The following is a 27,968-nucleotide window of genomic DNA, read 5'->3' as shown; positions in this document are numbered from 1 at the left end:
AGCTCATAATTCATTTAGCCAATCCCATTAATCAAAGCAGAGTATGAGCAATTAATTTTAGCATCAATGTAATTGTATTGTAATTTACAAATTACAGTTATCACATAAAACTAATTTATTTATAGATAAGGTTAAGATATTAATTTAAAAACCCATCATAATGAAATTTATCTTATTTCATTTTAGTATTTTCTATGTTTCATGCAGGCTGGACAGATGTAACTAATCTCTTTCGACTCATCAGTACTGCAGAAATCTGTAGTCACTAGTAAATTATTTACAGTATTAACAGTAGACCCATTGCAAGTAATACACCTCAGTGTGTATTACTAAGTTATTATTATTATTTATTTGTATTACCATAACACCATTATTGTGTTAATATTAAATATACAAAAGGTACAATTGTAAAGGTTATTGATTATTGGGTCTGTGGTAATTAGTTACCTATTGCCATAGTTTTATATAAAGTTAGAAGTATTTCTGTAACGATTTGGTGAATCTGATATTTGTTTTACAAGGTACGGAACATGCTTATGGAAATGTTTTTGGACTTATCTGTGGCAGTATGAAAAATGATGCTTTGCACTTGGAAAGTTTCTTGTTCCTATGAGTTTGTATATCATCAAAATCCCCCATTCCTAACCTTAAATCAACATGATAAACTTGTACGTTTATAGAAAAAAAAGAGTCTTCATAAATATGATTTGCCAATTGCTCAGCCGCCTTTTTTAATATTCAAACTTTTTAGAATATTACAATCCACTTTGTAGGTATTGAATTAATTCAGGTCAGGTTTCCATAATCAGATTCACCCAGACTCTTTCTCTCCATGTTTTTGTTTGGACATGAGAAAGTAAACAAAATAATCTATTTTGCCTGTTACATTTAACTATTCACATTCCTTTGAAAACCACAACACTCAAGAAAAAAAATACAGCATAAACAATGATTTAAAATAAAAGAGAAATGTAGAAATTGCTGATTTGTATGGTTATGTGAACTGGTTTTGATAAAGAAAGAAATAACACGAGCTGTTTCTCATTACTCAAACTTCTCTGAGTTTTGTTTCAGTTAAATTTTTTTTAAAAGTTATGTTTTCAGTTTTGTATGCCTCTGTGTTATCTGAGTTTGGTAGAAACTGAAAGTGGAAGCTAGAATCACACAAGATGTACATATATATTTCAGGTCCAGTTGGAATCAGAAAAAAATGAGGCACCACATAGGAAAGCATCTTTTCCAACCAGGCTGTCTAAGAAATCATCCCTTCTCCAAGGAATTCAGTGACAATTTCAGTAGGACATTAGACTGTAACTCAGGAGACCTGGGTTCTATTCCTAACTCTCCCACTTGTTGTGTGGCTTTACACAAGTCATTTTACCTTTCTTCCCCCCTCCTTTGTCTTGCCTATGTAAACTGTAAGCATTTCAAGGCAGAATATTTCTTACAATGTGTTTCTACAATAGAATAGGGCCCATCTTGTTTGGGGCCTCTAGATGCTACCTTAATAATAATAAATATTGATCACTTTCAGTGTAAATGGTAGGGGATGGCTGGGAGAGGGTTCATCATAAGAGGTTTTTAAGTCTAAAACTAGCTCCATAAGGAAGGAGGAGGAGACATGGGGCAACCCAGAAAGGCAGCAGGACATCTCAAATCCAGCAGAGTCTGAGAAGCCATAACAAGTGTTACCCTCTCCAGGTCCCCCTACAGTTTATGACACAGAATCACGGCTTCCAGGATGACCATGTACTGCTGGATTACTCTCTGAAGTCAAACAAGATCTTTCTTGGCTCATCTATCCTGTTTGGAAAGTATGAGCAACTCTATCATCTCTGATGAAGATGGGCATTCCTTGCATTTTTCCTCTTTATCTCATTTGCTACAAGTATAGTTGGATATTGTCTTGCAGCCAGTGGCTAATGTATCTGCCACCCAAAAATACAAAATCCAAGATCCAGCCATCCTCAGACCCCTGCATCCTGTCTGCTACTCTTTTACTATCCTCACTCCAGCCATTCCCTAGACCCCTTGCTTGTTCTCTTTATCGTAATACCATTCTGTCTCTCTGTCTCTGGATCTTTCACCATGTTCCCCTCTCTGTATGTGTTGTTTAAAAAAAAAATCAGTTAGGAGTGGAATTCCTGACTGTGGTATGCAGAGTAACCTTAGGGTTGCCAACTTTCTACTTGCACAAAACCTAACACCCTTGCCCCGCTCCCATCCTGCCCCTCCTCTGAGGCCCCACCCCTTCTCTGAGACACTGGCCCCGCTCACTCCATCCCCCCTGCCTCTGTCGCGTACTCTCCCCCAACCTTCAGTCATTTGATCATTTTCAATGTGCCGCTGACTGGACTTTTAGCTGCAGTCAGTGGTGCTGCCCGGAGACACCAAGGTCCCTTTTTGACTGGGTGTTCTGGTCGAAAACTGGACGCCTGGTAACCCTAACCTATCAGTAGCTAATGTCTCAGTGTCTTAGGCCCCATTCAAGAAAAGCATTTAAGTATATTTTTATCTTAAGTAAATAAATGATCCCACTGAAGTCAATGACCACAAAACTTCTGATTATGTTCGCACTGACTGATATCTGTGCAATGTCATTGCCTTTCATTATCTAGTTCAGTGGTTCTCAAATTGTGGTCCATGGACTACCAGTGGTCCACGAGCTCCATTCATGTAGTCCGCAAATAGTTTCCTCTAAGGTGAGCGCCTGGGCAGCCACACACAAAAGAATGAAGGACCATCCACCTAATTAGCAGAGCCACTCAGGCATGGCTCCACTAATTAGGTGCCTGAACCCTGGAGAAGACACACATGTAAGGTGAGGTGGTGGCATGGGGGGAATAGGGGATAGGTAGGAGGGGCAGTGGGGTGAGAAAAGGGGGTGGGGGGAATTTGGGAGGTGCAGGGGTGTTGCGGCCAGATAAAGAGATGACTTTCCCCAGCTCCAGGGCTGGGGCTGTTGGGGAGCGATAGCTCTCCTACCCAGCCTCAGCTCGGGGACTGTCACAACGGGGGAGAGAGGGCACATCTATCACATTAGAAAGGTAAGAATACTGATATTAAAATGTGAGTTGTGTGCTTTTATTTGAAGAACAAAAAAACTATTATTAAGGTTTTTTTTAATATTGCACTTTTATCCAAAGTGCTTTACAATAGTTAGCTAACAAACAACATTTGGAAAGATCATTAAGTGGTTTGCCGAGATCCTCAGCAATTTTCAAGTAGTCCGCAGAAAAAACATTTTGAGAATCACTGATCTAGTTCTAACTGGGAGTATATTAAAGCATGCACTTAAATTAAGTTACATTAAGATTGAGGGCTTAATCCATGCCTACTGCTTCTGAAATGACTAAGTCATAGGCTTGGTTTCTATCAAAAGTTTCAATGACATTGACATGCTGCCTCAGAATGTTTTTATTTAATCAAATAATACTGTTCCATAGGGAAATTTTTGATGAGCACTAATTCTCAGTTATACTTGTGCTGTCCAATTGCCTTCCAATTATGTCCTCAGTGTCACCTGTACAACCCCATTGCATTTAGTGTATTCCAATGATTTTGTGTAACTACATTGCATTCCATTGCATAGTTCAGGGATCGGCAATCTTCGGTACGCGGCCCGCCAGGGTAAGCCCCTTGGTAGGCCAGGCTGGTTTGTTTACCTGCTGCACTCGCAGTTTTGGCCGATCATGGCTCCCACTGGCCATGGTTCACCATTCCAGGCCAATGGGGGTTGCGAGAAGCCACGGCCAGCACATCCCTCAGCCTGCGCCGCTTCCTGCAGCCCCCATTGGCTTGGAACAGTGAACCGTGGCCAGTGGGAGCCACAATCGGCCGAACCTGTGGACACGGCAGGTAAACAAACTGGCCAGCTCCACCGGGGGCTTACCCTGACGGGCCGCATGCTGAAGGTTGCCAATCCCTGGCATAGTTCTTACAGATGGCACATTAAAGCTATCTAGTTCAAATTTAGGGAGAGGTGTTTCCTATCTGACAAAAAATTCTTGTCTACAGACAGGAATAAATGTAGCCCTAAGACACTGTAACCTACTGATTGAAAATGCCAAGAGGGTTGGCACAATTTCCTTTGAAGAAGAAAGAAGACTTTATTGCAGAGCTCGGCAACCTTTGGCACACAGCCTGCCAGAGAAAGCACCCTGGTGGGCCCTGCCGGTTTGTTTACCTTCTGCATCCACAGGCTTGGCCAATCGTGGCTTCCACTGGCTGTGGTTCACTGTCCCAGGCCAATGGGAGCTGCAGGAAGAGGCATGGGACGTGGGATTTGCTGGCCGCCGCTTCCCGCAGCCCCCATTGGCCTGGAATGGCGACCTGCAGCTAGTGGGAGATGCGAATAGCCGAACCTGCAGGCTTGGCAGGTAAACAAACCCGGCCCGGCTTGCCAGGGTGCTTACCTTTGCAGGCTGTGTGCCAAAGGTTGCCGATCCCTGCTTTATTGCCTATGAGCCAAGTTATTGGCATCTCCTGTTAGGCTGGAGAGTCAATCATATCCGGTGACCATTCTATGACATTAGGATAAAATAAATCATAATTGGATCAAAGGGCAGTGTTTAGTCCAGCAATCAGTTGTATCCTTTACTATAAGAACTATCTCTAATTCAGAAAAGCACTTAAGCATGTGACTAACTTTAAGTAAGTGTTTAGGATCCATTGAATCAATCCATATGAAGAACATGCTTAAAAGTAAGTATGTTCATGAGTGCCTTCCTGAGATGAGGACTATATGTTTCAAGCTCTCAATTTTCTATTTGTTAATGAAACAGTTTGTAAGATGTCTTCATATTGGGTATGCTGGCTAATTGATTTTTTTGTCTTCATTGGAAGACATTATCATAATTGTCAAGTATCTTCCACATTACTGGATATTTATCAAGTGTTTTTGTTTTGTTTTGTTTTGTTTTGCTTTGTTTTGTTTTGCTTTCCTGTGTTTTGTTTAGTTTTTATGGTGCTTGAATCTGTAATCATCCCATTAGAAAAAATAAAATATTGAACAGTGTTAACTTTGGGCAGTCCCATATGAATTTACTCAGCCACCATATTCAGAAGGGAGGGGGCAGCACCTTTATATTTCTTGTGCTAAGGGAATTTGTTTACTTTTTCCTCACAGTTCTAAAACAAACTTAAAAACAATGACAATGACTAGAGAAAAAATGACTGAAGAAATAATACTAGTCAGCCATTATAAGTGTATAACTTTGTCTTGGGTTATTTAAAAATGTAACGATCAGATATCAGGTACTAATAAAGTTCAGTTAAAGTGATCAGTTTGTGATACATATTTTTGAATAGATTAAATGACTAAAGCATGCCAGAGGTATATCGCTGTAAGATATGTCATATAAAGATATCACAATTCATGAACAATTCATTACCCAAGTTAGGTTAAACTAAATAGTTGGCTAATTGCAAATAATAATCTTCACATGAAGAGTTAGCATGACAGACTTAATGGAAATTCACAGCATTCTGTAGTGTTATAAACAAATAGAAGATTTAAAACTTAAATGGTATAATATCAGGACTCCTCTCTCCACCTGCAAAAACGGTACAACATCTGTTAAATAATTAGTAAGGGATTAGAGATGACACTGTATATAATTCTACAATTACTGAAAGAAAAAGGTACATAGGCAGTAACAATAAGGGAAAACCTTGGGTTATGGAAGGTGCTGCATTTTGGATGTCAGGAATGCAATCCTCCAGCAGCGTGTCAGTTTAGGCAGAAAATATGAGCATAAAGTGATTTTTTTAGAATATCCCTTCTATGAGCAGACATCTAGCTTGCTTAAAACTGGGTCTAGACATAAAAGGCTACCTTGGGTTCTATATTAAATCCTTTGTTATTTCATTGCCATTAAAGCAAAGTATTTTGCAACATATTGAAAATGAAAAACAAAAAGTTTAACTGGGATTGTAATGATTAATGTAATGCTGCACATAAACTAACTACATGGTTTATGAAAACTGTGGGGAAATAATTCTTTAATATAAGGATAAAAGAATCCCAAAAAGTTTGGGGCCTACAATTACTTAAAACCATCTAATGAAGTACTAAACATTTTTAGAACTTTCTAATTATTTTAAAAACTAAACATTTTATTTATGTTTTTCACATTTCAAGGTGATACAAGGAAAAATATTCAGCACTGTGACAATTTTTGAAGTAGGAAGTGAGACATCCAGCCATTCTATTTATTACAAAAGAAAATGGCGAAGCTCATATATGTTTTACAATAGATCAAAATTTCTGTATTTCTAGAATCTCTGTTTGTCCTATCTTCCTCATATTCTAGACATTTATTATGGAGTATAACAGGAATCGGCAACCTTTGGCCCGCGGCCCGCCTGGGTAAACATCCTGGCAGGCCAGACTGGTTTCTTTACCTGCTGCGTCCACAGGTTCAGCCGATCACATCTCTCATTGGCTGCGGTTCGCCACTCCAGGACAATGGGGGCTGCGGGAAGTGGTGCGGGACGAGGGATGTGCTGGAATAATAGAAATGGAATTAAATTTAATAGTGCAAAGTGCAAGGTCGTGCACTTAGGGACTAAGAACAAGAATTTTTGTTATAAGATGCTGAACATATCAGTTGGAAACAACAGAAGAGAATAGGTGAGTGTATTGGTTCATCACAGGGTGACTTTGAGCCACCAATGAGATACAGCCATGAAAAAGGCTAACACAACATTTGGATGCATCAAGCAATGTATTTTCAGTAGAGATAGAAAATGTTATTGTTATGTATAATGTTATTTACATTATACAAGGCAATGGTGAGACCTCATCTGGAATACTACGTGAAATTCTGGTCTCCTATATTTAAGAAAGAGGAGTTTAAAAAGGAACAGTTTCATAGAAGGGCAACTAGGACGATCAGAGGAATGGAAACCTTATGAGAGGAGACTCAAGGAGCTTCGCTTGCTTACCCTAACCAAACAAAGGCTGAGTGGAGACACAATTGCTCTCTATAAAGACATCAGAGGGATAGATACCAGGGAAGGAGAGGAGTTATTCAAGTTAAATGCTGAGGTTGGCACAAGAACAAATGGATATAAACTGTCCATCAATATGTCTAAGCTTGAAATTAAACAAAGGTTTCTAACCATCAAAGAAGTGAAGTTCTGGAACAGCCTTCTAAAGGGAGCTTTGGGTGTGTGTGGGGGGGGAACCTAACTGCTGTGAGGACTGAGCTGGATAAATTTATGAAGGGGATGATACGATGAGATGACTTACAATGACATGTAGCCCACTTGCGACTGCTAGTAACAAAAATCCCAATGGCCAGAGATGAGGGCATTAGAAAGGGAGGGTTTGGAGTTACTACAGAGAATTCTTTCCCAGGTGTCTGTCTGGTAGGTCTTGAAGACATGCCCAGGGTTCAATTGACTGCCATATTTGGAGTTGGGAAAGAATTTTCCTCCAGATCGAATTGGCAGAGACTCTGTGTTTTTGTTTGTTTGTTTGTTTTGTTTTGCCTTAGAATCATAGAATATCAGGGTTGGAAGGGACCTCAGGAGGTCATCTAGTCCAACACCCTGCTCAAAGCAGGACCAATTCCCAACTAAATCATCCCAGCCAGGGCTTTGTCAAACCGGGCCTTAAAAACCTCCTTCTTCTGCGGCATGGGACATGGGTCACTTACTGGTTTAAACTAGAGTAAATGATGGATTATTTGTAAATGTAAGTCTTTAAATCATGATTTGGGGACTTCAATAATTCATCCAGAGATTAGGGGTCTATTACAGAAGGAGTGGGTGAGATTCTGTGGCCTGTAATGTGTAGGAGATCAGATTAGATAAACACAATGGTCTCTTCTGACCTTAAAGTCTATGTTAGAAAATAAATCAACCTTTCCATGTGATGTGCAGGAGGTCAGACTAGATCATCACAATGGTCTCTTCTGACCTTAAAGTCTATGGTAAAAAATAAATCAACCTTTCCATCAATTCAGGACATTTTTCAATAAACTTTTATGGGTGGAGCAAAAATCATTTCACAGATTACTGATTGAAGCTTCCCTTCTTCTTCTGGACTGCTGCATAGATAATAGTAGAATTAACATCAGGGAAAAATAATTGTAAGAAATAAAGGATATTTTCTATAAGGATCCAAATCAATAGAAATACTCTATAGTGAAGCTAACAAGTTCAAATTTTCATTTTAGATTGGCTTGATGTATATATGAATTTTAAATTTTAAACCTTCTCTCTTCTACATCTCTAAGATATGCTTTCAACAGATCACAAATTTCTCTTATTTGCTTAAACTCCAGCCATCATAATGGTAGAATCTCCTGGAGTAGCTACGAGGCTCTTGCCCTATTTGCATTGGAGACAAGGAAAGTTTTGAGAGGGCTATGTGGCTCTCCCACAGAAAGAAGGTGATCAGGCAACTAAATTACAGAAAAACATGCTGGAATGGCATTCCATCTCCTTAGATTACTTAACAGAATTCTGGCTCTAAAGTATGAAGTTATGCAAACAGGCACCCAACAGTCCATCTGAAGTTGGTGAAAAATGTGGATGAACAAGAAATGAAGAATTAGGACCAGGAAGACATTTCCTAGTTCATTCTCCCCACCCGGGCATGTTCCTAATCCTACAAAGCCTTCACCACATGAGTAATCATTAAAACTAGTTGGGTGGGTAAAAGTTAATTACACTAAAAGGTTTGCAAGAACATGTCAAGGATTATTAATGCATGCAGCCTTTTAGTGGTAGAGGATAGAAAAAACATCCCAGAAAACCAATGTACAAAGATTAAACTAATTTTCCTCAACATTCAGCCAAACAGAAATCAAACAAATCATGAGAGTATAGAAAAAGTTATTATGAATACCTATAGACAATATTTATTACCAAGCAATAAATCTATACAGAAACAAGCTTTCAGAAAATAACACATATAACCTATTTATGGTATTATCATTAGTCCAATAGGACAGAGTGCGTGGCTGCAGTCACGACCTCAATATTTTCCCATTCATATGACCATCCATAAACAAAAACATAGGAATAGAGGACATAGGAGTGGAAGGGACCTCTAGGGATGTTAATTCTAGTCCCCTGCTGATAGGCAACCCTGTCATAGAATCCAGTCCATAAATGTATCAAGCTCCATCTTAAATTAGTTGGGTTGTTTTCCTCCATTACACCTAATGTGGGACTATTCCAGAACCTTACTCCTCTGATGGTTAGAAACATTCTTCTAATTTCAAGACTAAATTTATTCATGGCCAGTTTATAGCTACTTGTTCTTGTGCTAATATGTTCTTTAGCTTAAAAAGCTCTTGTCCCTCCCTAGTGTTTACTCCCTGATGTATTTACAGAGAGCAATCATATCTCCTGTCAGATTTAATTTGATTAGGCTAAAGACCCCAAGCTGTTTTAGGCTCTCCATTCCCCTGATCATTCTAATGGCCAGCATCTGTTCCAGTTTGAATTATCTTTTTTAAACAGGGGTGACGAGAATTGTACAAAGTATTCCAGATGAGATCTCATAGGCCTGAATGCTCAAAAAGTGCTAGGCATCTAAGTTCCAGTTGTGGGCTCCACTGAGACATACAAAACTATTGCTGAACCCTGCAGGAGCCTAAACTCATTCAGTGCCTAAGTTTTTGAACAAAAAGTTCCTAGGTGCCTATGTTTCTGCCTCTGAGAATGTACATTGTTGTCTCACGATACATGACTGGGTGCCATCTCCCACCTGTGCCCTAGAGCAATTCATAACCCAGCAGAAGACAGGCATTCTTCTCTCTAAGTTCCATGCAGGACCTGATCCAGTAGGCATTATCAGAGGGTGCCTACCAGATCAGTCCCCTGAGGCAAGGTCTCATCAAATGGGGTGAGAAGGAAGAAAAAGGACCTCTTCAGCACACTAGTTATGGTACTCACTTGGGATATGAGAGGTCTCTGGTTCAAATTCCACCTCTGACTGAAGGGAAGACAGGATCTGAATAGGGATCAATCATCTCTCAGATGAGTGCTCTACCTATGGGACATTCTGATGTGGGGCTCCCTCAACCACTCCTGTTGAAGCTGGATAAATAATTAAAGAGTTGTTGGATCAGGGGAAGTGTATTATGGGTCTCCCAAATCCTGGCTGAGTGCACTAACCAGCAGGCTACAGATTCATTCTTATGCTGGTGCTGTCTCTGGCCCAAATTACTTTTAAGTTTAAGTGTGTCTGTAAGTGTAGACCCCATTATGTGCTTAAGTCCTTTTCCAAATTGGGGGCATAATGACCCAAGACAAAGCTAGAAAAGATAAACAAAGACCATACAGACATCAGTAAAAGCATTATATATGTATCAACAAGAAATAATCTATAAATGCTGGAGAAAAGAACACAAGAGGTATCACAGATCTTCTAATGTGATTTGGATGGTAACGTTAATTTGTATTCATTCACATTTTCTCTTTTTCGGTGATTTTTTTTTCAGTTTCTGAGGGGGCTAGTTCTTGGTTACTGAGTACAGGAAAAACAATTTGTTATGGGATAAAAGTATGTGTGAAACAGTTCAGTAAACATTTTACACTAGAAATGCAAAGTCTGTGAGCAGACAAAGAAAAAAAATGAATTACTAAGCATTGAAAGGTCTCTTTCAAGCAATTTTCCTATTAAGAACAGTTCTCTTGATTTTTATGCAACTTTATTTTTCCACTGGTTTTAATAAGATTAACTGTAGCAGTCACTGGTGAGGGGCAGTCTTTGTTCAATAATATCCAACTGCTCACAGCAAATGAAATGGATTAACATTGAAATGTCTATTCTCATCTCTTACGAAGCATCCTCCAATACAATGATTACTCTTGCAGTTTTTTTCAGAACTGAGAGTGAGTTAAAATACTATAATCTTTATTAACTTTTCATGTTTCCTCTCCTTGCAAAGATGTATCATGATCTGAACTGCTGTGTATATATATATATATATGCTTTTCTTTTTTTAGTGACTTGTTCTGGGAAGACTGGATAGAAACTTAGGGTCTAAGCTTGATTTAGAGATACAAGTAATTCTTGAACATGTTGTAAAGAAGAACCTGTTGGAAAGTGTATACAAACTAGATTCTGTTGTAATTACTATTTCAGACCCTTAGTCCACTACACGGGACAATGAGCATTTATAACAGCTGAGAATCTGGCTCATTGAGTTTATGTATATCACTTGTGACCTGTTTGCCCCAATTATTGGATGACATTAACACTGTGTGAATTAGTTTTAGATTGAAGGACAGGGGACTACATTTTTATTTTTAATGTGAAAAAATATAAATATTGGCCCATGGGTAACTTAGCCTAAAACAGTGGGAGACTCTGGTTTGTAGGCTCCCAAACAATTTAAGCACATTAAATTTGTGTGAGGAGTTAGACAACTTGCCATCTCCAACCCTCATGCCCCGTTGGACATGAAAACATCCTTGATGTCTTATCAGAACCTCAAACTCACAGACCTAGAGAAATAGATGAAATTTGTTAGGGGAGAAAATCCACAAGATGTAAGGCAAACTGGCAACCAAACCAGGGTTGCTCACTCAGATACTGTGATGACTCAACACTCAGGCATACAGAAACAACACAGCTGCACTGACTTACCATTTCAACAGTGACACAGTGATGTTGTGACTCAGACCTCAGGCACTCAGCAGCAACCTATCACTGAATTTAGCCTGGGTCATGTGACCCAGATTCAGGTATTCCCATTAGAGCTGCAGATCAGGCTGAAGCAATGGGATTTAACTGTAGCAAGGAAAGTATATGTTGGCTATTAGGAAAAACTTCTTAACTGTTAGGGTAGTTAAACACTGGCACAAATTTCCTAGGAAGGTTGTGGCATTTCTGTCATTGGAGATTTTTAAGACCAGGTTTAGACAGACACCTGTCAGGAACAGTCTAGTTATTACTTAGTCCTGTCTTGAGTGCAGGAGACTGGAGTAGATAGACTCTCAAGGTCCCTTCTAAAGCCTGGTCTACACTAGGAGGTTATGTCGAATTTAGCAGCGTTAACTCGAATTAACCCTGCACCCGTCCACACAACGAAGCTATTTATTTCAACATAGAGGTCTCTTTAAATCGATTTCTCTATTCCTCCCCGACGAGGGGAGTAGTGCTAAATTCGACAGGGCCATGTCAAATTAGGGTTAGTGTGGACGGAATTCGACGCTAATAGCTCCGGGAGCTATCCCACAGTGCACCACTCTGTTGACGCTCTGGACAGCAGTCTGAGCTTGGATGCTCTGACAAGCCACACAGGAAAAGCCCCGGGAAAATCTGAATTCCTTTTCCTGTCTGGCCAGTTTGAATCTCATTTCCTGTTTGGACATGGTGTTGAGCTAAGCAGCACTGGCAACGATGCAGAGCTCTCCAGCAGAGGTGACCATGCAATCGCAGAATAGAAAGAGGGCCCCAGCATGGTCTGATGGGGAAGTCTTGGATCTGATCACTGTGTGGGGCAATGAGTCCGTGCTTTCGGATCTGTGATCGAAAAGACAGGATGCGAAGATCTATGAGAAGATCTCAAAAGCCATGTCAGAGAGAGGATACAGCTGGGATGCAACGCAGTGCCGCATGAAAATCAAGGAGCTGAGACAGCGTACCAGAAGACCAAAGAGTCAAATGGAAGCTCCAGATCCCAGCCCCAGACATGCTGTTTCTACGAGGTACTGCATTCCATTCTAGGTGCGGCCGCCACCACTGCCCCACCACTGTCCGGGGACTCTGACGATGGGGTATTGTCGACAGCCGCTTCCTCGGAGATTTTCGTGGACGGGGAGGAAGGAGATGAGGAGGATGAGGCAGTCGACAGCGCTTTCAACACTGATTTCCCCAACAGCCAGGATCTCTTCATCATACTCACGGAGATCCCCTACCAACCCTCCCAAGGCAGTAACCTGGACCGTGAATCAGAGGAAGGATCAGTAGGTAAGTGTTTTAAACATTTATTTTGAATAGAATAGGCATGGTATGTTAGCAATGGGTTTTTAATGATTAGTTTGCCCTAGGTGCTTTTTAGTTCTTGCCAGTGCAGCTACTGGAAAAGTCTGTTAACTTGTCTGGGGATAGAGTAGAAATCCTCCTGGGACGTCTCCACAAAGCTCTCCTGGAGGTAATGTGAAAGCCTTTGCATCAGGTTCCTGGGGAGAGCGGCCTTATTGCCTCCTCCATGGTAGGAAACTTTTATGCACCAGGCTAGCAGCAGGTACTCCGGTATCATTGCCTGGCAAAGCATGGCGGCATATGGCCCTGGTGTTTGCTGGCATTCACGCAGCATGCGGTCTTTCTCTGTCACCGTAATCCTCATCAGAGTGATATCACTCATGGTGACCTGCTTTGAATTAGGGGAATTTTAGTATGGGGACTGATTGCCTGTTCCTTTAAATAACTGTAACCGGCAGTTTACAGCCACGCGGTGAGGGCGGGGAGGCGAACCGTTCATGCTGAGCAGTTCGCCAGCAGCATGCAGGGATCTTTCCCAGGGACAGCCGCGACGGGGGTGGGAGAGGGGCAAAGTTCATGCTGGCCGGATCGCCAGCTAGGAGCATTGCTTGAAACATGAAAGGAGGGCACTGCTGTAAATTAAGCTTTAAGCAGTCAAAAGTCTATGGTTTACCATGGCCGCCTGCTAGCAGAATTCTGTTGTCCAGCCCCGCTTGTGTGATCTGTACAGCAAGACCCCAGGCACTCAATGTGAAGACAGAAAATTCGACCTTGTACTGAGTGCACATGTAATAGGTACTGTGCATGGTCTTGTTCACAGAGAAAGACTATATTCATTGTTCGCAAAACTGTATCTTTCTGAGGAATTCACTCCCTTTTTCCCATCCCACAGCTGCGAGTGTCTCCCAACCTACACCGGCATCCCCCTCCCAGAGGCTGGCGCAGATCAGGCGATGAAAGAAAAGGACACGGGACTAGATGTTCTCAGAACTTATGGTCTGTTCCCGAGCCGAGGCGGCACAGCAGACCCAGTGGAGGGAGAACATGTCACAATATCAGCGATCACACAGTGAACGGGAGGACATGTGGCGGCGGGAAGACCAGCAGGCGACTCAAACGCTTCTTGGACTAATGAGGGAGCAAACGGACATGCTCCGGCACCTTGTAGATGTTCTGCAGGACCGGAGGCAAGAAGACAGAGCCCCGCTGCATTCTATCACTAACCGCCCTCCCCCACCACAAAGTCCCATCCCCCCTTCTCCCAAAGTCCCAAGAAGGAGGGGCAGCAGGGGCCGTGAAAACAGTCACTCCACCTCTGCAAACTGCTCAAGTAACAGAAGGCTCTCATTCCCAAAGATTTGATATGTCACAGCATCAACATGACCCATTGCCACCATGATGTCCACGGCACGGGGTCCCGTGCTTTGTGAGAGGACTGTGCCCCTCTCAGACTTAATGTCCTCACTGCGCTGCCGTAGCCTCCTCACCCGATTTCTCAGCATCTGCCTCTGAAAAAGGTGGATGATAAGGCGCGATAGCTACCCACAGTGCACTGCTTCCAATGTCGACGCTTGCCCCGTTAGTGTGGACTCACAAAGTCGAATTACTGTCCTTAGTGGGGATACACACATTCGACTTTGTAATATCGGTTCCACAAATTTGCTTTAAGTAAAATCGAACTACTCTCATAGTGTAGACATACCCTTAGTCCTATATTTCTGTGATCTTATTGTTTCTTCCCTGAAGAGCTCAGAATGTAAGTCAGTTTACAGTCTAAGAAAGATTGATACTGGTAAATCATTCCTAGAGAGATGGCCTATGTTTGGAACTCATAAGAATTCTAACTGTCAGGGTGGTTAAACACTGGAACAAATTGCCTAGGGAGGTTGTGGAATCTCCGTCTCTGGAGATATTTAAGAGTAGGTTAGATAAATGTCTATTAGGGATGGTCTAGGCAGTATTTGGTCCTGCCATGCGGGCAGGGGACTGGACTCGATGACCTCTCGAGGTCCCTTCCAGTCCTATAATCTATGAATCTATGAATCTATGAATCTCTCGAAGAGGTGTTGTGTTTTGTTGTTGTTGTTGTTTTGTTTTGTTTTGTTTTGAAATGGACCAGATTGTACTACATTTCAGGTATTTAAAAAAAATCCCAGTGGGAAAAAACCAATGAGTCTCTCAACTACCCCCATGCCTCTTACTAAGTCTTTACCAGAATCCCTTCAATTTTTACAGGTGATCACTATATTTGACATATTTCCTGGGGGAGGGAGCTATACACATTTTTGTTTACCTATTTGTGTTGCCTTCTATGGATATAGTTATAAGAAAGCATTTTTGTTTAAATGGAAAACAAATGATTGCTTTGCATACATGTGCCTCCTATGGTGCACCACATTAATCATAGGAAGAATGTTTTTAAAGCCCTTGTTTAAATATTGTCAGCCCATTACTAGACCAGAAGTGAATTTATACAAATTCTAATAAAAAAAATTCTTTAAGATTTTAAGCACTTACAGTATCAACAATTATAAAGAGCAGGAGGAAATAAGCTTTATAAAATGTATAGTTTAAACAAAAATGAAGGTTGAGAAATTCAAAGTTATGTTATACCTAATAAATACAATTTGGAAATGCAGTTTAAAACACCTTAAGCAAACTTACTTCTGCTTTTGTATCACTAGCACTACTCTATATCAGAGGGGTAGCACTACTCTGTTTAGCCCCTTTGTAAATTAACTATTGTATGTGTTTATGGCAGGTATCAACATCTCATAATTACTGCAGGTAACATGTTAAATCTTGGCAGTTCAGTTAGGAACCCTTGGGGATCATAAACAAAGTCTGTCTACAAGGGTACACATATGGGCATCAGTTATCTACAGCCAAAGGTTGTCTGACCAATTTAGATACTAAAGTTTAAAATGGTAGTAAAATATATTGTGTGTCTTTTTTTCTGGGAAGTAATGGCTGCTCTCAGGAGGACTCTCTAATCACCTAATTTACCTTCCTGATTTGGAGAGTATGCAAAATGCAAGAAATAATTCTTAGTCATCTTAGTTATTTTAATAAATAATTTCTTCTTGTAGTAATATTGATATACATTACATTGGTTATATATAAGTTTATACACAAATGTAAAAATAGGTTATTAAAATGACTGAAATATCATTACAGATTAACATGTTTAAAGAACCAGTCTACATTAATTTATTGTATTCAGAGTAATTTATATTGTTTGGCCTAAATAAGAAGTACATTTCTGTAAAATGTTGCTAATGAAAACTGAAAAATGTACATATTGTAATTTATATTTCTGAGATATACAATTTAAGGATCTTTGATCTTTCAGATGACCAAAGCAATATCTTGCATATTGAATTTATTTTTTAAATTTATTTTAATAGAAAATGTGTCACCTTAGCCCCTCAGACTCATCTCTCACTCTGTCATACCGCACTACTTTGACAACAACTTAGGCATAGACAACAGCTTAAGAGAAGGGAGTAGCGTGGGCCCAATGATTCATTCTGCATTTAACTTTTCTGTTTTTTTTAATCAGACTCACACCACTTTACACTTCTTTAAATATGTTATTTGCATTTCAACCCATCAGATGTTTGTGAACTGCTCAATTCTCCTATTCATGGCATAACATTGTTTATTTAAGGCACATTATATTGTTTCTATTTCCTGATGGGATGAAAAGCCTTTTACTGATCGATTAATTCATTCAAATGTGTACTATACTAAAGGGTATTCACATCAAACTCTCAAATTCTTTTCAGAAAATAAAGACTAGCAATTACCCATAAAGAATGTTACTCCAACAGCTACATAAATAAGGTAAAGCGGGGGGGGGGGGGGGGGGACCCTTTTGAATCTCTCTCTAACCATTCCCCAACATCACACATTTTCCAGATTTCCAGTCTTTTAAACAGGAGAATGGTGAAAAGCTAACAACACATTACTGGTAAAAAGGTGCCTTGCACCTTGTATTGCCATATCCACCAGTGCAAAGTGAGTGTAAGGTGCGGGTAAAATTATACCATTTGAATTAATTCTTTGACCAATATGTAATCATATAAAAATAACCTTGTCTTCCTCTAGGCCCTGATGCCATAAAACTAGAATCAATGGGAATGTTGCAACTGGTTTTAGTGGGAGCAGAATTGGGTCCCTATTGAATGGCTGCTGCATGTTGCGGTAGAGGATAAACTCATGTGGTACCTTCATTGTGAGTGTCCTGACCAACATCACCCTCATCAGAATAATACCATACCATCTAATAGTATTTTGGGCTGAAATAAGAAAGTCCACAGGCAATAGATTTTTTCCAAAACATGTTAACTTTTTAATTTAAAGGGATACACTAAGGTTCAAACCAATGTTTCATTTATCCAAGCTACTTCAACAGTGCCTAGAAAGTATTATTTTAATTGAGTTCTTAGTTTATTCCACAATAAATCTCCATTTCAAGACATCGATTCTTAGGTATTGAGAAGTTTAGAGACCCATATTTCTTTTGGCAATATTAGAACCAGAATATAATTTTCCCATTCTGCTAACCTAATTGATTTGTATTAATACACCTTTTCTAAAGATAACTATTCTATGGGGAAAAAGGTACACTTCAGCATCTAATACCACTCTTTTTTATTATTATTTTACTAAGATGGATTACATATTTGAATTTTAACTTCAGTATTTAGTTTTTCTTACCCCTCATTCACTTTAATACTACCGTATGAGTATGATACTGTATCAGATTTGAAAGATGTTTTTTCTTAATTTGATTGTGTGTATGTATATTCATATGTTTCACCTCTATCATGCTCAGCATAAAACTATCAGTACAGCTTGAAAGAAAGCAGCAATATATCTGTACTGTTATTGTTTCCTTGTTCTCTCCCATCTTTCTGTTTCACCCACCTTTTGTCCCTTGTATTATGCTTAGAATGGAAGCTACTTGGGATAAAGGTCATCATTTGTACAGTGCTGAGCACAATGGGTTTCTGCTCCAGGACTGGGGCTCCTTCATGCTATGGCAAAATTAAGTAGAATATAATACATAAGTACATAGTGTTAAATATTATCATCATGATTTATTATTATTATTTATTATCTGAAAACTTTATTTTAAGCCTTATGGAAACTAAATTGGGCTGAAGTCACAGGGTGGGAGAGAAGTAATTATTTTATTAACATTCATGTCCCCCTTACTGGCACTGTCCAAAATGTCAAAACCTGAACAGAAAAATTAAACGTATGAAAAATAAAGCTTGATGCTTGGGTTGGTATTTCCTAATAGATAGGAGAATTCTCCCCCTGAATGAGATCCATGTTGATGCTCATGAGGAGCCTTCAACTTTAGATTCATTGTTCCTTGGTCGTAAATAGCCCAGATTTTTTGTACTGAAAAGGTTCTAAATTTTCCCAGACTTTTGGGAAGAGAGAGATGCAGTGAGAGCTGGTATCATGGGTGTGCGTGGAAGGGGGTACTTTTTGAGCAAAATTTTTAGGTTTTGGTTGGGTGTCTTCAGTTTGGGCTATGAGAAGATGCTGCAGGTTTTATTCTGTTTTAAAACAATGGTTGTGTTTGATAGCATTTTCAATCTATATCAAAGTGAGTGGAACCTGAAAGGGAGCTTTTTGTTGTAATGTATGAATCTAAGTACATATATAAATAGTCTGCCATTGATTCACATGTACAAATTCCATGGGAGTTCTGCTAGGGATTCAGAACAGCATGTACCCCTTAGTGAAGCATAAGGCAGATTTATTTAGCCATAGTGAGGAGAATCTTTCTGCTTTGCCGCAGGTATCTGAGATGGCCAAAAGAGAATGCATATAATACATTCTAAACCAGCTTACAAATATGGTTCTCACAGTCTCCAAAAAGCAAAACAAACAAATATAGCATGTATGTCAGGAACAAATTGAAACCTCAATTGAAACCAAAAGAAATACAATTCAGGTATACCGGTAGTAATGCCAGCAGAAGATATAGCCTCCGGACTATCTGTGGATTACAGATCAATGGGAAATGTCTAAAAGGCAAGATTCAGCTAGCAATATAGCTTGAAAGAGAAAATTGAAGCCTTACTTTCACCTTGCTTCTTCAGTTGACATCTAGGATAAAATAATTTGATTGTGATTCTTCTAGCAGGTTCATAATATAAATTGAAGCAGAGAAAGAAAGGCAGGAGTGGGATGGGGGAGGGGGACAGTAATGGAAGAAACGCTGGAAATCCATTCAATTCTATTGTCTTCCAGACATGAAATCACATAGAAATGAAATATTGAAAGTGGTGAGGTCTTTGAAAATTCATAAGGATCTATGTTTGCAATAATAAAATAAATCATAAACTACTACTATGGGTCAGATTCTCCAGCCTTTATTCATGTAGAAAGGCATACTCTGTCACCAGAGCTATTATACAAACTTCTACAGGTAAATCTCTCATCTCAGACTTATATACGGCCTTGGATATCACATCCCATATTCTAACTGGGAAGTTCTTAGCTTAAAATGGAAAGATAATTTGGGATCCACTGTATAGTTTGAAATGTGGAGGGAAATATTTGCATTAATTCAAACAATCTTCAGCTTTGTTGACAGAAACCCAATGTAGATTTTTGTATATGCTTTTTTCCTTCCAGTCTTGTGCTTTATGTTGGCCGTTTTGCAGTCTGAAATCTGTATGAAATGTAATTTAAATATAGGTATATTTTATTGCTATTTCTGGCATTCCAGGTGTAGCTAAGATTCTTGGTTTCAAGTCTAGTATTTCTTGTGTATGACGAGTCAGAAATGCATTTAATCATGTGCTTATAAGATTTGCTGAATTATGCTCATAATGTTTAAGTGCCTTTGGAGCAAAGAGTGTAACTTCTGTATTTGTACAACACCTAACATGTTATGGAGAATTATAACTGCTTCAGAATAAGATTAATTAAATTAAGTTCTATATAATGTGGACAGTGGATACTTTGGTCACTTACCTTCAGTGTAACTAGCCTCCAATAGAGCTACCTACAGATTCCCTTATCGACCATAACTAGGGATTTGACAATATTCATGATTTATTATAGGGTTTTTCACTATTTCAGGCTACCTTTAAACCTACATTAAATAGCTGACCACAGCATTATTTAAAAATAAAAATGCAGCATTTGAGGGGTGTGCCCTTTCATTCTGTATGGTGACCTGAAAACTATATCTGGTAGATAACAACTGAACATGAATCCATCCTACTTAACTTTCCTACTTGAGATTGATAACCTCTAAAAGTCCTGAAGTTGTACGATGATAAAAAGTGACTACCATCACTCTAGTGGCTACTATATATGATCTGTTTGGCTCTTGGTGTTTTTCATCTATTACTGTCATGGATTAAAGCCACAGACTACACCTCCTGAGCTTACTACTTTTCCTGAAGCAAGAAATCAGTCACAATAGAATGATGGTTTATTAATCTCACACTAATGAGGCAGCAGGTACATGGATAACTTCACCCACATTCTAAAGTAAATGCTTAAAATGCAGTTGGATGAGAGATGGTCGTTCTGGGAAGCTATGCCTTGAAATCTGCAGTAAGCCAAGACAATATTTGGACATGACCCAAAGCCTATGGAAGACAATGGGAGTCTTTTCCAGTGATTTCCAGACTTTTTACTAAGGCCCCCACCTATATGTAGTCTTGTTTTTGTGACCCAGTGTTACATATATGTACCCTCTGCCCTGTCTCCACAAGTCTAATTCTGGCCAAGTGCGTGTGTGGCAGGTTTGGTCGACAACCTCCATTTCCCCTCAAGTCTTTCCTCTACACTAGTCTGGGAGAAGCGTGTGCTTGCCTTGGTGAGGACACTTTGATGGGTTAATCCAGACCTGGATGTGGTGATCCACCTAGAACCTTCCTGCAACCCATTGGTGGGGAGGCACTCACCTTTTGGGAAGCATTGTACTAACACATCCCCCCTGCACCAAAACAGGATTAAGTATATTGAGACCATCCCTGAAATGTATTTGCCTAAGGGGGTGCCCAATTTATGGCCTATGCACCATACATAGCTCTCCAGAACATTTCATAAGGCCTGCTTCACCATAATATAACTAATGGCCTATTTATTAACATTTTGTCAGCATGTTTATATCATTTTAGTTCAGACAAGTGTGTAAACAAATAATATTGTAAATAGAAACAAATGATTTAAATACATACAACCAATGGTCTCAAGTTGCAGTGGGGGAGGTCCAGGTTGGATATTAGGAAACACTATTTCACTAGGAGGGTGGCGAAGCACTGGAATGTGTTACCTAGGGAGGTGGTGGAGTCTCCTTCCTTGGAGGTTTTTAAGGCCCGGCTTGACAAATGATTTAGTTGGGAATTGGTCCTGCTTTGAGCAGGGGGTTGGACTAGGTGACCTCTTGAGGTCCCTTCCAACCTTGATATTCTATGATTCTATGATTCTATGATTTGAAGTTAAATATAAATCAAAACAGGTGACTTTAAATCTTATTCAAATATTGTGATAGCCCCAGGCCAGTTGGGTACAACAAAGTAGTAGAAGGCAGATATACTGGCCACTGGATTAGCAGTTTTCTGTTCCCTGACTGAGCAGAGCAGGGTCTGCTCCAGGCTAATGAGAACACCTGACTCTAATTATTCTGCAAATAGTCAGGTGAGGCCACTGAGGTAATGTGAACACCTGACTCTAATTAAGGCCCTTTTTGATACTATAAAAGGGCTCAGTCCAGTCAGGCTGAAGAGAGCTAGGGGAGGGGAGGTGCAGCTGAAGGGTTGGCTAATGAAGACACCCTCAAGCCATCAGTAAGGGAGCCCTAAGGTAAGGGTGAAGAAGAGAGAAGCAGGAGAACTGTGGGGAAGTGGCCCAGGAAAATGTAGCAACTCTGGCAGTGAAAGATTGGCTGCCAACAGCTGCTGCCAGTAGGGTCCCTGGGCCGGAACCCAGAGTAGAGGGCGGGCCTGGGTTCCCCCCAACCTGCCACTACAGAAACACCTCCTGGGAGGGGAAGTCAGGCCCCTGTCATGACAGGAGGCTAAACTGTCCTGAAATAAGCCCCTTGGGACAACAGAGACTGTGGGAGTTCTCTCACCAACCTCCTTGCTGGCTTATGATGAAAAGGGCTCAGTAGACTGTAACCCTGGCCCTACAGAGAGAGGGCTACGTGGAGGGTTGCAGGAAGTCACTGAGGCTAGCATATACCGCCTAGAAGCACGGGACCCATGGGGACAAGGTTGGAGCTTTGCCACAATATGTAGAATCTGTTTGGCTCACACAAGGTTGTGTGCAGGTATCTGTGGCCCTCCTGTGTAATAAGGTTGGGCACCACTGAAACCTGTTCTTAAAAGCCTTCAGTGATGGGTATTCCATAGCCTCCTTATGTAACCTGTTCCAATGCTTGACTTTCCTTATAGTTAGAAAGTTTTTTTCCCTCTAATATCTAACCCAAATCTCCCTTGCTGCAAAGTAAGAAAATTACATCTTGACCCACTCTTAGTGGATATGGGAAACAACTGATCACCATCCTCTTCATAAAATCTTTTTACATATTTGAAGATTAGTATGTCCCCTTCTAGCCTTTTCTTCTCTAGACCAAACGTACCCAGCTCTATTCAACCTTTCCTATAGGTCATGGTTTCTAAACCTCTTACCATTTTTTTTGCTTTCCTCTGGACTCTTTCCAATTTAGTCACGTTTTTCTTAAAGTGTGTTGCCCAAAAGTAGATACAACCCTCCAGATCATGGATCAGTAACCTTTGGCACGCAGCTCACGAGAGTAAGCACCCCAGCAGGCTGGCCAGTTTGTTTACCTGCCGCGTCTACAGGTTCGGCCAATCGCGGCTCCCACTGGCCACAGTTCACCGCTCCAAGCCAATGGGGACTGCGGGAAGCGGCACGGGCTGAAGGATGAGTGGGCCAAAGGTTGCCAATCCCTGCCCTAACTGATGCCTCACCAGTGCTAAGTGGAACAATTACCTCCCATGTCTTACAGTGACACTCATGTGAATATATCCCAGAATGACATTTGTTTTATTTACAACAGAATCACACTGTTGACTCCTATTCAATTTGGGATCCACAATAATTCCCAAAGCCTTTTCTGCAGAAAGGCTGCCTAACCAGCTATTTTGTATTTGCACACTTGATTTTTTCTTCCTTTGAATCAAGCTTCTAGTTCCTGAGCTAGACAAATTTAGACTGAAAATAAGGCATACATTTGGAACAGTGGGAGTAAATAGCCATTGGAATAATTTGCCATTGGTTGAGATGGATACTATTGTCCATCATTGACAATTAGATCTGTTGATTAATCGCAGTTAATTCACATGATTAACTCAAAAATTAATTGTGATTAAAATAATTAATCGTGATTAATCACGGTTTTAATTGCACTGTTAATAGAATACCAATAAAAAATTATTAAACATTTTGAATGCTTTTCTACATTTTCATATATATTATATTCTGTGTTGTAATTTTAAATAAGAGTATATTTTATTACAAATATTTGCACTGTAAAAATGATAAACAAAAGAAATAGTATTTTTCAATTCACCTCATACAAGTACTGTAGTGCAATCTCTTTGTTGTGAAAGTGCAACTTACAAATGTAGATTTTTTTTACATAACAGCACTCATAACCAAAACAATATAAAACTTCAGAGCCTATAAGTCCACTCAGTCCTACTTCTTATTCAGCCAATCGCTAAGACAAACAAGTTTGTTTACATTTACAGGAGATAATGCTGCCTGCTTCTTATTTACAATGTCACCTGAAAGTGAGAACAGGTGTTCACATGGCACTTTTGTAGCTGGCATTGCAAGTTATTTACATGCCAGATATGCTAAACATTCGTATGCCCCTTTATGCTTTGGCCACCATTCCAGAGGACATGCCTCCATGCTGATGACTTTCATTAAGAAAATAATGTGTCAATTAAATTTGTGACTGAACTCCTTGGGGGAGAATTGTATGTCCCATGGTCCGTTTTACTCGCCTTATGCCATATATTTCATGTTATAGCAGTCTCAGATGATGACCCAGCATCTTGTTCATTTTAAGAGCTGTTTCACTGCAGATTTGACAACACACAAAGAAGTTACCAATGCGAGATTTCTAAAGGTAACTACAGCACTTGACCCAAGGTTTAAGAATCTGAAGTAACTTCCAAAATTTAAGAGGGTCAGTGTGTGGAGCATGCTTTCAGAAGTCATAAAAGAGCATCACTTTGATGCAGAAACTACACAACCCTAACCACCAAAAAGAAAATCAACCTTCTGCTTGTGGCATCTGACTCAGATAGTGAAAATGAACATGCGTCAGTTCACACTGTTTGGATTGTTATTGAGCAGAACCTGTCATCAGCATGGATGCATGTCCCCAGGAATGGTGGTTGAAGTATGAAGGAACATATGAATCTTTAGTGCATCTGGCACATAAATATCTTGCGACGCTGGTTACAACAATGCCATAAGAATATCTCTTCACTTTCAGGTGATGTTAGAATAATAGAATCATAGAACTGGAAGGGACCTCAAGAGATCATCTAGTCCAATCCCCTGCACTTGTGGCAGGATTAAATACAGTATTATCTAGCCCATTCCCGAGAGGTGTTTGTCTAACCTGCTCTTAAAAACCTCCAATAATGGCAATTCTACAACTTCCCTTATATTCCAGTGCTTAACCACCATGATAGTTAGGAAGTTTTTCCTAAAATCTAACCTAAACTACCCTTGCTTCAGTTTAAGCAACATTGTGAACAAAAAGCAGGCAGCATTATCTCTTGTAAATGTAAACAAACTTGTTTTCTGAGCGATTGTCTGAACAAGAAATAGGACTGAGTGGACATGCAGGCTCTAAAATATTACATTGTTTTATTTTTAATGCAGTTTTTTTGTACATAATTCTACATTTGTAAATTCAGCTTTCATGATAAAGAGATTTCACTACAGTACTTGTATTAGGTGAATAGAAAAATACTATTTTTGTTTCTACAGCACAAATATTTGTAATAAAAATAAATATAAAATGAACACAGTCGACTTTATACTCTGTGTTGTAATTGAAATACACCTATTTGAAAATGTAGAAAACATCCAACAATATTTAAATAAATGCTATCCTATTAATGTGTGATTAATTTTTTTTAATCGTGCGATTAATCGCGATTAATTTTTGTAATTGCTTGACAGCTCTACTGACAACTTTTAGATTAGATTTTTTTGTAAAAGATCTGCTCTAGGAATTATTCTGGGGAAGTTCTGTGGCCTGTGTTATAGAGGAGGCCTAAACTAAAGGATCACAATGGTCCTTTCCGCCCTTGGAATCTATGAGTTCATGAAAAGATCCTTATTCAGGATAGCTCTTAAGAAAGCATGTACTTACTATTCAGCATGTGCTTAAATGCTGTCCTGATTAGGGATGAACTTAAGCACACATTTAAGTTCTTTCCTGAATCAAGGCCCTAAATCAGCAAAAGAAGCAGCCTAACATGTACTGTGATCAGATATAGCTCAATATAGCTTGAGTACTAAATACAATTTTTCAATGATTTACAAAAGAGATTTTGTATGGGAGTCTTGGCATGAATCAAAGTACAATTTCATGAAAGCAAACTGAATGCACATTAATTCAGAATGCACTTGGAACAAATGGGAGGAGTCATTTTTTCAGTTTTTGGATCAACATAACTGGCACACACAAAAGCTGCCTAAGACTGCAGAAGCCAGAGACTGACAGCTATCTAGGAGTTGTTTTTCTCCTTTGTATATATTGCAAGTTATTGCAATAGGCGTCCTTCCTTTTGTATTTGCCTGACATGGCCAAAAAGACATCTGTCACTTGTAAAAAGGTTAAAAAACAAAATCAACATATGCTATGCCATATGCCATAATTATTAAATGCCTGCCTATGGAAAATTATTATACTACATTATATGTGAGCATTGCTATTATCTTTCTTACCAATTATATAAGGCACTAATTTCTTTTCCTCTCATCTTCAGCCAACCAGTTTTCAAACCACAGGCAATGAACTAAAGATTACATTCTCTACCTGTGTTGTTATAAAAGTCTTTAATGCTTCTTTGCCTGTTTTGAACAGTCTAGTACAGAAACAACAGAGTATAGATAACATCTGTAAAAATTGCTAGAATAACTTGAGTACTCCATCCATATTTACCTGTCATTTTATTGCTTTTTCCAATCATTTCTTGAATGGTAAAAAGATTGAACACCTATTATGCTCTCTGATATTTTTGCAAGATAATACAAGGAAAATTTAACATAGTTCAAAATCCATTCCAATGGATTTCCAAACATATCTTCTCAAGCCTAATCTGATAGCCATCCTTTCTACAAGGTGTAAAGCAAAATACATTATCTAAAGTATGATATGGCATAAATATCTTTGAAGCACAATTAAGCAATGATTTTTCTATTGGCTTTATGGTGTTTCATTTATGGAAAATTCAGATTCCTCTCCACCTCCTCCAATCCTTATTTAAATACCAATTCAGGGGGAATTTTTTCAAATGGCATTTTGAAAATTGTTTGCATCATAATAACAGTTTCTCAACAGTAATCTCATATTCTCTTATTGCTTCCTAATTACTGCTTAGCAAGCAGATTAAGTACCATTGTGTTCCAAAGAAGCTTTAACTTGCTCTACTGCTTATCAATATAACCAGATGTTCAATGGCAGATCCAGTGATGACGGCATTTTTAATTGCTTTTTTCGTTTGGCTAAGTAAGTTCAGATGGTCACTAATTAGTTCTGTCATGCAAAGGTAGTTTTGTTATGAACAATGCAATCAGTGTTTCATTGAAAAGACAACTGTCCTAAGATCAACACTGCTTAATTATCCCTAGGAATCCATCCTCAGTTTCTTTATTTGTTATTGCTGTCATGAGCAAGGTGACATGAATTAAACTGAACTGCTGCTTAAAAGAAGGCTTCAACCAGTGCACATAATGATTTCTCATTTTCTTCTGCTCAAAAGCAATCAATTGAAACCAGTCATAAAGACTTATTCTGTATTACGTTTTATGTGCTGCTTAGGGGCAACCTAAGTTATTTCAAAATTGTATGATATTTGAGCAGCATGCACTTGTGTATGTTTGTGTGTTGCACCAAACATCATGAGATTTCCAGCTTCAGATTAAAAAACTTTAACTTAATTCTGTAGGAAAAAAGTCTTCCTAGAATGCCAACAAAAAAGCAATAAGCAATTCTTTACTACCACACAGATAATAATAATAAATAACAAGGTAATGACATACTATAAATCATGAATATTAGTTAATTTTTCAATGTCTATGTTGGTTTAAAAAAAAAACCCTGTTCTTCATTTCTAGCCTTTATATGTTAAAATAATGGCTCTGCTTCATAAAATCTAAACAGGTGTTTAGAACTGTAAAAAACAAAAACAAAAAAACTCAGTTTCTGATACAGGATTTCCCTGGGGATTTTTCAAAGCAGCCATACTTTTCCTCTCTTCCCCTAAGACACTGGACTACCAGGTGTTTTATAACACCATTTTTAAATACAATAGGAAATGTATTATGGAGTTACTATTACAATAGATCTACCATTTTAATACCATTACTGTCACCTGGATCTACAAGGCCTTCCAGCAATTAACTGTGAGTCTGTGTGAGAGTAACTGAGTGTGTGACTTGTTAGGATTGGATAGCTGTATAAATATGTTCTTTACAAAACTACTCGTGACATTTTGAATCTTTTCCACATTATCTACTAGAACTGACAGTGGCAAAAGGGTTTTTAACACATGCATATCATTTGTGAAGAATGCCATTAGCTTTGAGTCTTCTTACGAAGCTTCACCTGCTTCGGGCATGTTTTAAGCATAAAATATAGGGAGAAAGCATGGTAATGTGCCAGTTCATGCTCCCATAAACCCATATGAATAGGATGCAGGTGAGATTTGCACCTATAAATAATTTTCAATGGAAGGTGTGAATA

The sequence above is a fragment of the Malaclemys terrapin genome, chromosome 5 (genome assembly GCF_027887155.1).
Source record: "Malaclemys terrapin pileata isolate rMalTer1 chromosome 5, rMalTer1.hap1, whole genome shotgun sequence".
Classification (NCBI taxonomy): Eukaryota; Metazoa; Chordata; order Testudines; family Emydidae; genus Malaclemys; species Malaclemys terrapin.
Note: the sequence above shows the minus strand (reverse complement) of the source record.